Source organism: Schistocerca americana, chromosome X (assembly GCF_021461395.2).
Source record: "Schistocerca americana isolate TAMUIC-IGC-003095 chromosome X, iqSchAmer2.1, whole genome shotgun sequence".
Classification (NCBI taxonomy): Eukaryota; Metazoa; Arthropoda; class Insecta; order Orthoptera; family Acrididae; genus Schistocerca; species Schistocerca americana.
The window spans coordinates 394,420,898-394,437,678 of NC_060130.1; the positions used below are offsets into that span (position 1 = coordinate 394,420,898).

The 16,781-nt window shown below is 38.1% G+C and overlaps 1 protein-coding gene across 3 annotated transcripts in view; it reads right to left on the minus strand.

Moving 5' to 3' along the window:
* Positions 1–16,781, minus strand: part of LOC124555573 (ELAV-like protein 1) — a 151,662-nt gene that overhangs the window by 10,222 nt on the left and 124,659 nt on the right. The window lies entirely within an intron of this gene.

Sequence of the window (16,781 nt, forward strand, 5' to 3'; positions counted from 1 at the left end):
TGAGTGCGAATCCAGGATGCCGTGTGTGTGTGTGTGTGTGTGTGTGTGTGTGTGTGTGTGTGTATGTGTGTATGTAGCTTCATTGTTAAACATTTACAGTTGTTAAACTTTATGAATAGTATATCCACCCAACAACTTTGTATACTGCATTGTACCTCATTTTGTAATAAAATTTCAGTATTTTAAAAAAGAGAAAAAATACAGCCTAGATTGCCCACATATCTTAATTCAGCCTGCAAATCTTGGAAGGGGGTGGGGGGTTGGGGAGGGGGAATGATATTGAATGATACTTTACTTATTAACAAATACATACTGTAAGAACAACTGAACATTCAGTACCCAGCAATAAAACAACTTACACATTGCTCTGTATTATAAGCTTCCACTTACTATGTTTTAGTGTTTTTTTATATGTGGTCACTATTATAGTATCCTGAGAATCACAAGTTAACAAGTGAGCTCTACTTGCTGACTTGGAACTAAGGCAGAAATATTTCCTGTACTACTAAAAATCTCACTGGATTCTTAACCTTGAAAGGTATTCTGCTTTCACAGACAGTCTGACAGTGGCATGATGTCAAATTAAGATAGAGTAAAACTTTGTTTAATGTGTTGCAAAATACCAAAGTTTTTGTATATTACACTTAATTGTCTACATGATATTCACCTTTCTTTGTATTCGTACTGTCAGATTTTACTTCATGCAACCAGCCCAATACCCAGTTACAAAATAATACTTTTCAATGATGTCCCACCTGCACAAATGAAATTAATTTTGCTTAACATCTCTATACTATCAGATATTGTCACTGTTAAACTGAAACAGTCTTCAATGCTTTACATCAGTTTATTATCAAACCAAAATTGGGTATATTTATTAACTATTTTAAACGTCAATTTGCATGAAGAATTTTATGCACCCTTAAAGCAATTTTTGATGTATATAACAACATAGGTTTACAGTGGAAAGGAGATAATTTCTCCATCCATTATGCATTTGTGGAGTTCACCATCCATGTTAGTGTATGAAACATCATTTATGCTGTCCCACATCACTTTGGAATTGGAATGAATATTTCAAAATTGAGCTTCCGATAGACTGTTGTTATCATCACCACAATCTTTCTCGGTTTCTGATTGGATATTTATCTGTACATATCTGTGGGATTCTTTTCAATCAACAACCATGTGATTCTTAGTAAATTTACTCTAAATAACTTTTGGAATGCTATTACTGCAAGTTAGCATCCAGGCTTTATAATGTGCTATTGTTGATTCTGAATTTTCTTACGAAGTTTGTAGTAGAAGTAATTCTGTGTCTGAAACGTTTACAAATACTGCAACATCCAACTTTCAGGATAATCTTGCAACCACTGCATCCAAAGTGATTATTATAGTAATGGCAAGTAAGCTGCCCACTGAGGTGATGAAAGTCCTAGGCCAGTGATATGTCCATATACAGACAACGATAGTATTGTGTGCACAAGGCATGCAAGAGCAGAGCAATGATGGAACTATCATTTGTACTGAAGTAATTCACGTTTCAAACATGATTATGGATGTACGATGGGAATTTACACACCAAATGTTAAGGAAGCCAATATTCCGAAATCCAACATGTTAAGAGGTGTGCCAAGAATACCAAATTTCAGGCATTGCGTATCACCACAGTGGTCAACAGCTTTCACTTAACAACCAACAGCAGTGACATTTGTGCAGAGTTGTCAATGTTGACAGACACCCAACACTGTGTGAAATAACCACAGGAATCAATATAGGGATACAGTGGGTTTATCCATTCAAACATTGAGGTAAAATGTGGTGTTAGTGGGCTGTCACAGCAGATGACCCTCGTGAGTGCCTATACTAACAGCACGAGTCCCTATTTCAGCTGGTAAGAGCTCATGGTACGATTAAAGTGTGGTGCCGATCCCACAAAGCCATGAACCCAAGTTGTCAATGACACTGTACAAGATGGTGGTGGCTCCATAGAAGTGTGGCCTGTGTTTATATGGAATTGACTGGGTCCTCTGGTTCATCTGAACTGATCATTGACAAAATGGGTCTGTTCAGCTTCTTTGAGAGCATTTGTAGCCATTCATGGACTTCACGTTTCCAAACAACGGAATTTTTATGGATGACAATGTATCATGTCACCAAGCCACAGTTGGTTGTGATTGACTTGAGGAACATTTTGTATAATTTTAGCAAATCATACAGTCACCCATATTACCTGACATGAATCCCATCAAACATTTATGGGATGTAATTGAGACGTGAGTTGGTGCACCAAATCCTGCACCACCAGCACCTGTGCAACTATGACACCTGATGAGGCAGCATGGCTCAGTATTTCTGCAAGGGACTTCCAATTACTGAGTCCATGCCATGTCGAGATGATGCACTGTGCTGCGCAGAAGGTGGTCCGATAATATCAGGAGGTATCTTATAACTTTTGCCTCCTCAGTGTATATAGTAGAAAGCATTTATTTAGTAAGGCCAGATAAATTAATCTACTAACTCAAGATGAAGATTGACACCAGAAGTGTCCCATAATTAAAAAGTGAGAGTAGTTTTAGCCCCACAATGCCAATGAGACCAGCACTATGTTGCTCAACACTTCTCAAAGATGATGAAATTGCAGTGTATTTTAACTACCACAAGTGTCAAAACCAGATTCGAAGTAGTGCACATTTTTCACCTCTTAACTAGTGCACCATTACCTTCAGCCAAACAAGGAATGATAGATTAAAGAGTCAAAGAGAAGATTTTCTGTGATTGTTCAACCTTCAATCAAATAGTATTAGCAAAAACCCCGCAGTAACAACATGCGACATGAAGGGAATGAGCGAAATAAATGGACACACCTGCTAACACCAATAGAGTCTGTGGCCACTCCTACATAATTCATGGCTGCCAAACTAAGAAAGGCAGTTCAAAATTTTGCTAGGAAAATAATGTACACCAGCAGATCACTGTACAACCAACACTTACTAAAAACTGTGTGTGTTATCTAAAAGTTAAACAATGGAAAATCCCAGCTGGATAGATTGCTACTCACCTTCTTGAGGAGATGAGTCCAGATAGGCACAAAAGGAAGACTGCTGAACATGTGAGCTTTCGGCCAAAATCTCTCTTTTGGCTGAAAGCTAAGTATTTAGTAGTATTTTTGCTGCAATAGTCAGCAACTCAATCTCCCCTATATGGTGAGTAGCAATCTATCCTTTTTATAATGTTATGTAGATATCATATATTCAAAAAACTTCTTTATTAAGGTGACTCAATTTTAATCAACATGGCCATAGCTGTGGCACTCCAAAGCTCCTGGAATTTGAACACACGAAACTAGCACAAATGGAAATGTCTTTCATTAGAATTCTAGCAGCTTTGGATACTGCAGCTGCGGCATTTTCAGTAAGAACACGATTCCTCTATGAATGTTTTTCTTTCCTTTTACATGTCATTACTGCCCATATCGGTTGGTAACTCATGGTGTCAAAACGTAGTGACAAGATGCCCTTAAAAATTAATAAATTGTTGCTCCTACCTTTTTGCCTTCCTGGTAATATGATTTGCCAAGGTCAGTATTATTACTGGTCACCAGCATTCCTGACGGAAAACACCAAATTGGACAATGCATTCATAGCTGGGCAATGCTAAATGACCTACAGAGCATGTTTCAGAAACATTTCAAAGATCTATTGTTTAAGTTGGGCCTCAATTCCCTTGGCAAGACAACTAAAAATTTTTAGGATTTCCACAAGCACTTTCTCAGAATAATTTTATATCTGCAAGAATTGCCTTGAAGCTGGATTAACATTTGTCTGTTTCTTAACTTCCAAAGAAATTGAATGAATTCATCCAAGAGTGTGTAAAGGCTTCTTAACAATGCTAAGGACAATCTCTTTATAAGTTTAATTAATGTTCCAATACCTCAACTCGCACGTCTTTACATGATGCGCTAATATGCATTGTAACATCCTCTCCTCCCAGGAGAAACATGGGGAATGTGATTTAGTCTGCTTTATTTATTATTACTGAAAATGCACTCAATGTGTAAATACAAAACTGAGTCACATACTCTAGTTTTATTACTGACGTTAATCTGTTTCTGCCATTTTTTGCATGGTATCTTCCACGGTGTTCGTGGCACAGTTCACACATGTAGTCTTCAATCAGCTGGTAGAAATCTCATTTTGACAGAACGTGTGGTGAAAAACACATGTTGCACATCATGAATTTCACAGCTTACCTGTTTCTAGACTTCTCTCATTATGGTGCCAGTTGAATATAAGTCAGTCCAGACTGATTTGTGTTTCTCTTTGAGTTCTGTGATTTTGTAGGCCTTCATATGTGGCAGTAGTATCTGCATTTTGATGTCTTCTATGAAGAAGGGTCCTTTCATGAAGATACAAGCCAGTCTTTAAGGCACTGTTTTCTTGATGCCCAGAATTTATTTCCTAGTGTGGGATTTGACTCTCACTAACATTAAGAGGTCATTGACTTTTACTTTTTCTCAGATTTCATGGCTCCCCTAAGTTGCTATTGGTGCTATGAAGTTTTACAGTATCACTGTCAAATTTATTGTGAGTTTTGGAAGTTCTTGGATGTTGAAATTGCTTTCATTGCTGCTGTTTTATTTCCATACCACTTCTAATTGATTATTTTCAAGAAACATTGTGTCTTATGGAGAGTGTTTACAACCTCTTCTGAGAATCATCTGTTTGGTTTTGCTGGGTTTATTTGTCAGCCACTTTCCAGAGCCCATGATGTGAACCTGTTTAGCGCCTTTTGTAACTGTTCTTTGCCTCCTGAACCTTTACACCTCATATTAACAGCCCATTTTTTTTTTTTTTTTTTTTAATTTGCTGTTAATACTGAAATTTTTTTCTGTAGTCTATAAAGACTGCAAATTTTTTTTCCTGGATATATTAGTCTCTCTTGGGTTTACTCTCTTATTCAGTTCATCACATGTAGGGCGCTCCTTTCATTTCTGAAACGAAATTAGTTTTCTGGTAGTTGGCATGTACCTCACAGTAAATCTCCCAGTTAATATTGCCAAGAAAATTTTGAAAGATGTTTTTTCACGAGCTATGCACTCTGTACGAGTCCAGGCTGCACGTTTCTCCTTTCCCTTTGGAAAGGATTTTCATCTTTGATGCTGTCCATTCCTCTGGTATTTCTCCTGCGCTCATGCATTTCGTGAATACATTACTTCCATCGAGTAATCTTCTGTCATGACAGGATTTTTTTGAAGTGTTCTGTATATATGCTCTCTGATCCTGAAGCCTTTTGTCATTTGCCTTTGTTTTTGCTTGGATATTCACTGTCTTGTTATATGGGTGTAGCAGTCTTTAGTTTTCTTTGTACTGTATTCAGAGACTGTTTCCTTGTGTAGGAGGTTCCAGATGGATTCAAAATGGTTTTCCCCATACGCCCATGCAAATCTTTCTATAGTTTGTGATGTGTTTTCTGAGTGCTATGAATGGATCTCAGTGTTCTGCTCACTGTCTGTCATTTGGTTCTATGTCCTCCACCACCACCACCACCACCACCACCACTTATTTTCTTGTATGAACTCCTTAGCCTTGTATAAGCTCACAGGTTATATTGTTGCATTGTTGTTCTTGACATATTGCTTTCTCTATTTTTCCTAGGCTTCATTTCAAATTCTGTATGTCCCATTTCTTGGATTTCTTTTCTGACATGGACTTTGAAGAAAGACATACATTCAGCAAACTCGACACAGAAGCTGTAGTGTCGCACCTCAATAAGAAACTTTTAGGCTCATGACAGGAGCATGTAGAGAAACTATGGCTCAAGTTTAAAAGACTAGTTGACCATGCAGTAGATACACACGTACCTAGTACAATAGTTTATGATGTGAGAGATCCTCCACAGTAGACAGTCACTGTCAAGAAACTTCTTAACAGACGACTGGGTCATAGAAGGGAATGCCTGAAAGTAATGACTCCAAATGGTTTATGTGGAAACTCTTTAAACTAAAACAAGTGTTATTAAAATTCAACATCTTTTTCCCTTCATCTGCATATTGGCAGTCCTCTGCCAGTACAGGCCTCTGAATCATAGCATGTAAAATGACGAAGTTTAAGGTAACAATGTCAGTGTAAAAGGAGCAGTAAGCTGTAACCAAGTTTAGAATTCAAACAGTTCATCCACACATCGAGTACCCCTCTTTCAGTAGTGCAAAGCCAGACTACATAAGCACTTTGACATCTGCAACAACCCATTTTTTGCAGTCATCAATTGCATCCCATACAGTCCTGACTTAATCCCATCCAATTTTCATCTGTTTCCAAAACTTAAACAACACCTTTGAGAACTCCGCAGTACACACAGACAAGAGTTTGTGAATATGTTGAAATCAAACATTCTACAATGACAGTAGCAACAAACTGTTCTAATTGCAAAATGTATTTGTCACCATGTTGACCATCTTGAGAGATAAATATGTAGACAAACAGAATAAAGTGGTAGATTGATGATAGAAGCTTTATGAGTTTTCATGTAAAGAGTTCAGAGGCTTTAATTTTCAGTACACCCTTTTAAGTACAAAACAAAGTATTGCCCTACGAGAGAGAGAGAGAGAGAGAGAGAGAGAGAGAGAGAGAGAGAGACTGAATGAAACATGTTTGGCAGTCACGAGTAGTGTGACAAAATTTAAACGGCTACCGTAGCAGGGTATTGTCAAACATTCTTTCAAAAAATCCAAAGACATTTGGTCATATGTAAAGGCTGATAGTGGCACCAAATTTAGTGTCCATCAGTCTTTGAGAAGGCAAGAGATGAAATTTAAAGTAGCAAAGCAAAAGCATAAATGCTAAACTCTGTTTTCAAATGTTCCTTTACAAAGGAAAATCCAGGAGTACTGTGCCAATTTAATTCTCGTATCACTGAGAAGATGAGTGAAATAGATACACTATGTGATCAAAAATATCTGGTCACCTGGCTGAAAATGACTTATAAGTTCATGGCACCGTCCATAGGTAATGCTGGAATTCAACATGGTGTTGGCCCACCCTTAGCCTTGATGACAGCTTCCACTCTCGCAGCTTATGTTCAATCAGGTGCTAGAAGCTTTCTTGGGGAATGGCAACCCATTCTTCACAGAGTGCTGCACTGAGGAAAGGTATCCATGTTGGTTGGTTACTTTGATACTGCATGTTGGCAATCCGTCTTCTTCTTGGAACAGTTCATCATATATTTAAAGACTTACGTCCCATGCTAATGATGTGCACATAGAAATACAAAACAACCTATATGATGTGGCAGTTAATTGTGACGTCAGTACTGTACGCACTGCCAAAGAGCACAAATATTTGCCACTAGGTGGAGTCAAACCTGCTACCCTTTGAATACATATTCATTCTCTTACCAATGAGAGAAACTCCACTTTATGAACACATTGCCCAGGAACAATTGATAAGGTGCACATGGTGATGGATCTGTATCAAAATTCGTTTTATTTCCTTAACACTTGGCCATCTGGAGTTTCCACTTGGGGCACTTTCTTGTGTCACCATACCCTACATGTACCATAAATTTGGGTGGAGACGAGTAAGCATCCTTTCCTTGTTAGTAGGGACATGAAATTGAACTATCAAATCGACCCAGTCATGAGTGAAGCAGCTAGCAGACTGCTGTTTATTAGTAGAATACTAGGGAAATGCAAGCTGTCTATAAAGAGACTGCTTACAAACTAATCATGCAACTTATCCTAGAGTACTGCTGTAGTGTGGGACCTGGACCAAATACAACTAACAAGAGAGATTAAACTTGTACAGAGAAAGGCAGCACGAATAAATGGTTTCACATTCATCTGGCCTAAGGGAGAAGGTCACTGGCACTGAAAGAACTAAACTGGCAGATTCTAGAAGACAGACAGAAATTATCCTAAGAAAGCCACTTACAAAGTCTCAAGAACTGGATTTATTTGACTGCAGGAAGATACTACAAAAGCCTCTAGATATTGCTCCCACAGGGATCCATACATGGAGGCATTTAAACTATCTTTCTCCCTGTGCTCCATACATGAATGGAAAAGAAAGAGCCATAACTGCTGGTAGATGTATAATGGTGGTTGATAACTGCTGATTACATTCGAAAGTAGTTGTGACTGGTAATGTTTTATTGTTTGTGCCACAGCTAATGTCTGGACTGCTTGCTCATTTATTGCCTCTATGCCTTCTCATTTTTAACATGAGGTCTACTGGGCTTTTTCAGCTGGCTGCCACGTATATCACCATGTCAGGTGAGCTGACATGCGAATGCAGTCTTAATCTTTTCAGGATCAGTTCTGTTTTAATGTTCGGTTTGTCTATCCTTGCACTTACATCACCTTCAAGGATTACTCTAGTCTACCTTCACTTGTGTTAGCACAGTGTGATTATAATTATAAGTTAAACTTCAAAACACTGTAGAAGTAACAGCACTGGTCAGAATGACGTCAAACTGCAATGGAATATTATCGAAGAAGAGGGAAAACATATGGCAGATGAAAAGAATAGTGTGAAAATTGATCATTAAATGGCACTGTATGTGTCAGAATACATAAATGTTAACACTTGCCATGTGCATGACCCACTGAAGTTAGTATAAACACTCCGGGTACATGGCTTTTCCTCATTTCGCATCTGCAATGTTTACCATGAATGTCTAAATGCAGGATCACGCTCTTCTTGTGAAGTTTTATTAAAAGACTGATGGCTGTGCATATGTCACTCTGCTGACAAAGACACTGAAGGGTTTGAAAGAAGGCATTAGTCCAATGACTGTCATGGTCCTGGTGAAAATGATTCAGAAATTCGAGAAGACAGGTTCTTTTCATGTGCAACCTGGTAGAGGGAGAAACGAATTGATCTGATGTCAGTGGCAGAAGTAGCCACAGCAAAGCACGAGGAGATGAGTGGAGGTGTGCAAAGATGTAGCGCATGGAGAATGAGCACAGTGCATAAAATCCTATGAAACATCCTTCTTTGCTATCCATTCAAAATGACCGATGTGCAAAAGTTGCTTCCTGTAGACCTGCCAGCAAGAGATACCTTAGCTTTAGAATTTCTTTCTCGCAGGGTAGTGGACAATGTCTATTATTACGATGTGACTTGTTTTAAAAATATTGAAGTTTCTGTATCTTATTGCTTCCTTTATTAATAACAGGAATGGTTTGAAGAAGATGGGAACTACTATTGCTGGTCTGCATATAGTTTTTCATGCAAGAAAGCATACTTTTCTGTTAAAAAGGTTTCTGTGATGACTTTGGCATCTTACATTGCTGGAAGATTATGTAACTACTAATATACCATAAACACTTGAACATTGAGTTTTAGTTTTAAATTGCACTGGAAGTATATAGATAAAATAAACTAACGAAAGATAATACACTATTATTGACATATTTCTATCAAAAACCTATCACTGAATACACTCAACGATGCAAGTTTGTAATAAACAAACTTTTACTGTAAGCACCAGTAAGCGACTGTGCCAAATCATCCTTTTACAGAAACCGTATTTTATAACCAATATTTAACCACAAAAGAGGAAACATCTACTCTAGAGAGGGGTAGGCACACTAGTTGGCAAGATTTTGTAAACTGGAAAGAAATTATGCAAGCGTCATTATTCAGTGTTGTATGCTCTATTGACTAACTCAACGAATCATTCCCTCTGCACCTATGAATGAAGTATCAAATATCCCCCCTATAAATGAATTATCCCCTATAGAAAACAGCAAGATGTAGTAAACAAATACGAGGCACTTACAGAATTTGTTGTGGCTAGTGAAAAATTTATGTTGGACCAAGACTAACCCATATTTCCTGAAACTGCTTTCTGTGGAGATCTCAGGTGAGGAGACCTGTGACAATGATTCAATTCTGAAGGCTCACTCAGATAGCCTGATGGGTAAGATTACTTCTCAAAGTGCAGGAAATTTGAGGTTTACTCATACTTGCAGTCTGGTACAAATTTCCCTTACATACAACTGTTTATAATGTAAGGACTGATCTATATTTGCTATTAATTTCATTACATCTTCATTGATTTTATCCTTAAAATCCATTCATTTAATTTTGTTTCATTAAATCTAATTTAAATGAAGGATCTGGTGTCAATGAAAGCATTCTAGTGATTCTGGTATAAAAACCTACCACAGAATCTGTGTTCAAGGAGTCAGCTTTCAAGCCACCTACCTAACAATTCATAAGTGCTGTGACTTCAATGAAATCCAATTAAAATCTTGACAATGTACTTAAAGACCCTGAAGGTCTAGTAATGCTCCTGGAAACTGAAATACTGGTTTCTTTTGCACATGCTGATAGGGTCTGTTTAAAAATAAACTTTAGATGGTAGTCACGATAGTCTGCCATGTGAAATGACAATGTTGCTAGCCAGTGCATTGTCCTGAATCATTAATAGATCATTTTTCCTTACCCTAAAAAATACAAACCCCTAAAATATGATCCATTAATTATTCGGCAGTAAGTAAGTCTAGAACAGCACAGTATCAAACTAGATATGAAATGGTGACTCTTTATCTACACTCTAAGTATCAGATTAGAGAGGTTTCTTCTCACTTACTGATTGATGGATTGAGAGAGAAATGACTGGTTATTTTTTTTATATATATATATATATATATATATACACACACACACACACACACACACACACACACACACACACACACACACACACACACACACACACACACACAAATGACCCTCAGCCTGCCATTTGCTTTACCTACAGCTTAACATCTTGCCAAATATACTTCATACTACCAGATAATACTGCAAGTATGCACCAATCGCAAATGTAAAATTGTGCACTTCACAAAACACACGAACATGGCTATTTTATTGGTAAGTCACAATTGGAGTCAATAAACTTGTGCAAATAAATGTGTTTAGCAATTTGTGGAGAAACAAAATGGAAATATCACATGTTTAATCACAAGTAAGCAGTTGGTAGATTTATGTTCATTGGTAAGATGATATGATTGACTGCTTACTGAGTTTCAAGATCAAGTACCTTGTGTGTAATCTAGGATTATTCAGTCTCTAACATGTTGCTGCTGTAGTGACTGCAAGGCAAGACTAAACTAAATACAAGCAACACAGAGGCATTTAAGTAGCCATTTTGCCCCCACAATCCATATGTGAATGAAATGGGAATAAATCATAATATTTGATACAATGGGAAGTATACTCCATCATGCCTTTTACAGCAGTTTTTTTAAGTATGAAAGACTCCAACTCTAGGAACCAAGTCCAATACTGCTACATTTTATCACTTGATGTGCTCAACTTTGAGTTTTTTATGTTAAAGTGTAATAACTAATATGTCCATAAATCATACACACAATCATTCTGTCTGGAGAACAGTAACAAAATTATCTACGAATACGATATAGAAATAACTATGATTTCCCTAAGACACACTGCAACACTACATGCTATCATAACTTTCATACACATTTATTATCTCACAACTGCTTTCATTGGAATGAACATCAGGTTTCAATACCAAATGTCTTTGTAAAATATCCTCACAGAGTTGTGTCAATATCACCATTCAAGAAATCAATTACTTTCAGTAATACTTAAGGTAAATTCTGGAACGTGATTATTATGAGCACTACACTGACTGGCTAGCGCAAGCACAGCAAGCAGCAGAAGCAAGCAACATGGCATGCTGTGTACATTAGACAGTCAACATGTTTTATTTAACAGTCACTTTTCAGAATCATCGTTTAAAGTTATCTAAGGTAACTAGACTTCTGAAGATATGGTACTGGCACAACCTCACGAACATTTCTTACAAAGACTGCTGGCAGTGTGACCCTATGTTCTTTTGAACAAACCTGCCACTACATAATGAACATATATTAATACAGCTGAAGTGGTTCTTACTAATATAAACAATAACCAGCTGTGTAGCTCACTACGATTGAGGTTTTCGCCATATTACACTTAATTTGGATCATACTTTAAATTGTGTCCATACCCGTGAATCAAAATGTGAAGCTGAAAATCTAGTATCAGTGTGGAAATATTCAAGCCAGTGGAAAACCTGGCTGGGCATCTACACATATTACTAAATTAAAGCATCCCACTATGTTTTTCTTTCTGTATGTGAAAGCTAAACTTGGGAACTGCTGCTAGGATTTTGATATGGTTTTCACTAATAAACTGAGTTACAAGGATGATTTATGTATGTAATTTATCACCCCTAAGCCACACATGCCCATGTGTGGGCAGGCCACTTGGGCCGTGTAAAACAAAGCATACATGACCAGTATCTACATGCTTGGTGGTTTCTGTTGAAGTATCATTTAGACCATGGTCCAAGGCATGTTTCTGTGCCTTAACTTTCATGTCCTAATGCTGAAGAATCCTCAGTGGTTACAAGGCTGTAGGCAGTAAAGTTCAGCCACCTCTGTTGAATTCTTATATTGGGTTGGTGAATAGTTTGTAGTATTTTTTCCATAAGTTTAATAAACACAACAGATATACGTAACAGGTTCTTTAGTTATCAGTAATATATTCTCCTTCACTATTTAGAACAGCCTACCAACACTGGGATAACTTTTCAGTTCCATGACTGTTGAAATCATGTGATTTTGAGGGGAAGAACTAATCTGGTCGTACTTGGAGAGCATCTCATCTGGACAAATGTACCTTGAAGGCTGTTAAATAGAGAGTGGAAAAGGTGGAAATCTGAGGGTACAAGGACAGGTGAAGAAGGTATGTGTGAAACTACTTCCCAACCCATCTCCTGTGTAGTATTTTTTGTCAGTCTAGCAGAATGTGGGTGGGTATCATGGTGGAGTACCTCACTTTATGCAGTGTTCCTGGAGATCTTCCTCCGATTGTATCTGCAAGATGTCTCAGTTGTTGAAAAACGTCAGCAGTCTTAGTTACACTGGTTGTCTTCCTCTGATTATATCTGCAATGACATTGTCGATTAATGTGTTCGAATGATCTTCACGAAAACCCAAAGCTCTAGCTGAATATGGAGAGTCCCTACATCTACATCTATACTCCGCGAGCCACCTTACGGTGTGTGGCGGAGGGCACTTATTGTACCACTATCTGATCCCCCCTTCCCTGTTCCATTCACGAATTGTGCGTGGGAACAACGACTGCTTGTAAGTCTCCGTATTTGCTCTAATTTCTCGGATCTTTTCGTTGTGATCATTACGCGAGATATATGTGGGCAGTAGTAATATGTTGCCCATCTCTTCCTGGAATGTGCTCTCTCGTAATTTCGATAATAAACCTCTCCGTATTGCGTAACGCCTTTCTTGAAGTGTCCGCCACTGGAGCTTGTTCAGCATCTCCGTAACGCTCTCGCGCTGACTAAATGTCCCCCTACTATCGAAACTAGCCCCTTTAAAATCAGGAAACTATTTTCATGCCATGCTCTGTCCAATAGCACTATCCTCATACAAGGTGCAATGTTTCTGGCTGCCTCCACTGCTGTCACTCCCTCTCCTGAATTCAAACAAAAGAATATGTTTGAAATGTTCCAATTTCTCCACTTCACTCCCTTTTCTACTGCCCACAGTTCCATTCACAATCTCCAAATGGCAATATATGTACTCAATCTGCAATAGTGAACTACAAATGAAAATGACAATTGTCAAACCCCCAGCAATTGGAATACCACATGCAAAGCAGAAATGCTATGAAATTGTGCACCAACCTAATAGAGAACCATGATCTGTCTTTACTCATGACATCATTCAACTGCTGGAGTTTTTGCATCAGTTGCTGCCATTTGCTTTAGTTACCAGCACAAAAAACAACCTGTTTAATGCAATCCTTCACCTTCAGTGTTAAAGTAGTTTGAATGTTTTTAATTTTTATGTCCCCTCTACATCCTAGTATAGTAATGTTAGGCTCTGGAAAAAAAACTGTAGTACAGGAGAATGGAATTTGACAATTGCTTGCCCCCAGCACATATACTGCTACCACTTATGTATTTGTGTTATTCACATGGCAATCTCTCAATCTCAAAGTCGGGTATTGATGCTTCTGTTACTAGCTCCTAAGTAAACTTTAGGTTACATGCAAGGTATTTCATATTGTTGTGCCATGTAAATGGCAGGCCTAAGTCTTAAACAATATTCACACAAGAAGACACGTGCAGAAAAATGGGCTAACCCTTAAATGTAGAAACTTATTTCTAAGTGTTGTCATCTGTTGTTGAGTACGGGATCTATCAAAGCTGACAATGGTCTCACCTGTAAATATCACTTAGGGGTGAGACCAATGTCAATTTTGATAGTTCACATAACCAGCAACAAATGACAACACTTACATCAGAGCTTTTACGTTTGATGGTTAGTCCGTTTTTCCACACGTCTTCCCATTCACACAGCTTTCTTGTTAGTTTCAACACTATGTCAATACTGAGACTTCTCTGTAGTCTGTTTACATTATTAGTGACTTTTTGCATATGGAAGAAAACTTCTCATTTAAATGGTTCTTTTTCACCTTCTAATACTTTAGGGTGTAACACACATGGCTTTTCTCTTGTAGAGAAGCTATTTATTATTGATATCAATTCTTAAATAATTGGTATCTTCCTTGAAGTACTGCAGTACATAGTTTTTAGCCTGGACTTCTGTGTTTTAATCACTCCTCTTTTCTACTTGGAACAGTGAGTGAAATGTTTGTGAGGTCATTTATCCACCTGAATAGGCTTTCTTGGCCTTCTGTAGACCACTTCTGTTTTCCACAGTGAGCATCAAAGAATTAATTACATGAATACAAACAGTCCCAGTGCTAATTTGACACCGTGTTTAAACTGGAAAGAAGAAGGAGGAGGAGGAGGAGGAGGTACAATAATATTGGTATCATTGTTAGGGAAATAAACATGAATGTAAGAGAGAACTGGGAGCCTACAACTTCTGTTTTCTTTGCACATAATTAGAACCACACATCAAAGAGTGATAGCCCATTATGCATTTTACATCCTTAAGGAATATAAATTGCATTTTAAAAGTGATAAAAATTTGTTCATCACACAACTTCTGCCCTCTTATGTAACCAAAGCAATTACTTTTGATGAAGAAGGAGTTTACACACAGAAACACTAAAGACTGTAATAACTGACATTATTAAGTACTCAAAAGTTCACTATGATCAAAAGCAAGAGCTTTCCATTACCGATAAATGCAAAAGTTGTTTACGACCAACGAACATGTTTTATGTAAGTTCGATTAAGTATTGAAGCAAAGTTTGACGCCTACATCTGCATGACTACTTCGCAATTAATAAGTAAGTGGCTACCTGAGTGTTCGCTGAACCACTTTCAAGCTATTTCTCTACCCTTCTGCACAAACAGCACCCTGAAAAAATGAATACTTTAATCTTTCCATGCAAGCTGTGTTTCTCTCATTTCTTTGTGATGTTCACTTCTCCTTATGTAGTTAGGTGCTAACAAAATTTTTTTCACACTGTGACGAGAAAGTTGGTAACCTAGATTTCATGAGAAGGTGGTGCCACAGTTAAAAATTGCCTTTGTTTTAAAGGCTGCCACCCATATTAGTGTATCATATTCATGGCACACACTGACTTACTCTGTCAATCCCCTCTGATCTGGATCCCACACTGCACAGCAGTACTACAGGGGAGTGTAGACAAGCCTAGTGTCAAGTCTCTCTAGCAGACCTGTTGCATTTTCTAACTGTTCTGTCAATAAATCTCAGCCTTTGGTTTGCTTTCCCACAACATTATCTTTGTGACAGTTCCAATTAAAATCATTCGTGACTGTAATCCCTAACTGTTTAGTCAAATCTACAGCCTTTAGATTCTACATCTACATCTACATGACTACTCTGCAATTCACATTTAAGTGCTTGGCAGAGGGTTCGTCGAACCACAATCATACTATCTCTCTACCATTCCACTCCCGAACAGTGCGCGGGAAAAACGAACACCTAAACCTTTCTGTTCGAGCTCTGATTTCTCTTATTTTATTTTGATGATCATTCCTGCCTATGTAGGTTGGGCTCAACAAAATATTTTCGCATTCGGAAGAGAAAGTTGGTGACAAATTTCGTAAGTAGATCTCGTCGCGACGAAAAATGTCGCTGCTTTAATGACTTCCATCCCAATTCGCGTATCATATCTGCCACACACTCTCCCCTACTATGTGATAATACAAAATGAGCTGCCCTTTTTTGCACCCTTTCGATGTCCTCCATCAATCCCACCTGGTAAGGATCCCACACTGCGCAGCAATATTCTAACAGAGGACGAACGAGTGTAATGTAATCTGTCTCTTTAGTGGACTTGTTGCATCTTCTAAGTGTCCTGCCTATGAAACGCAACCTTTGGCTCGCCTTCCCCACAATATTATCTATGAGGTCTTTCCAACTGAAGTTGTTCGTAATTTTAACACCCAGGTACTTAGTTGAATTGACAGCCTTGAGAATTGTACTATTTATCGAGTAATCGAATTCCAACGGATTTCTTTTGGAATTCATGTGGATCACCTCACACTTTTCGTTATTTAGCGTCAACTGCCACCTGCCACACCATACAGCAATCTTATCTAAATCTCTTTGCAACTGATACTGGCCTTCGGATGACCTTACTAGACGGTAAATTACAGCATCATCTGCGAACAACCTAAGAGAACTGCTCAGATTGTCACCCAGGTCATTTATATAGATCAGGAACAGCAGAGGTCCCAGGACGCTTCCCTGGGGAACACCTGATATCACTTCAGTTTTACTCTGATTTGCC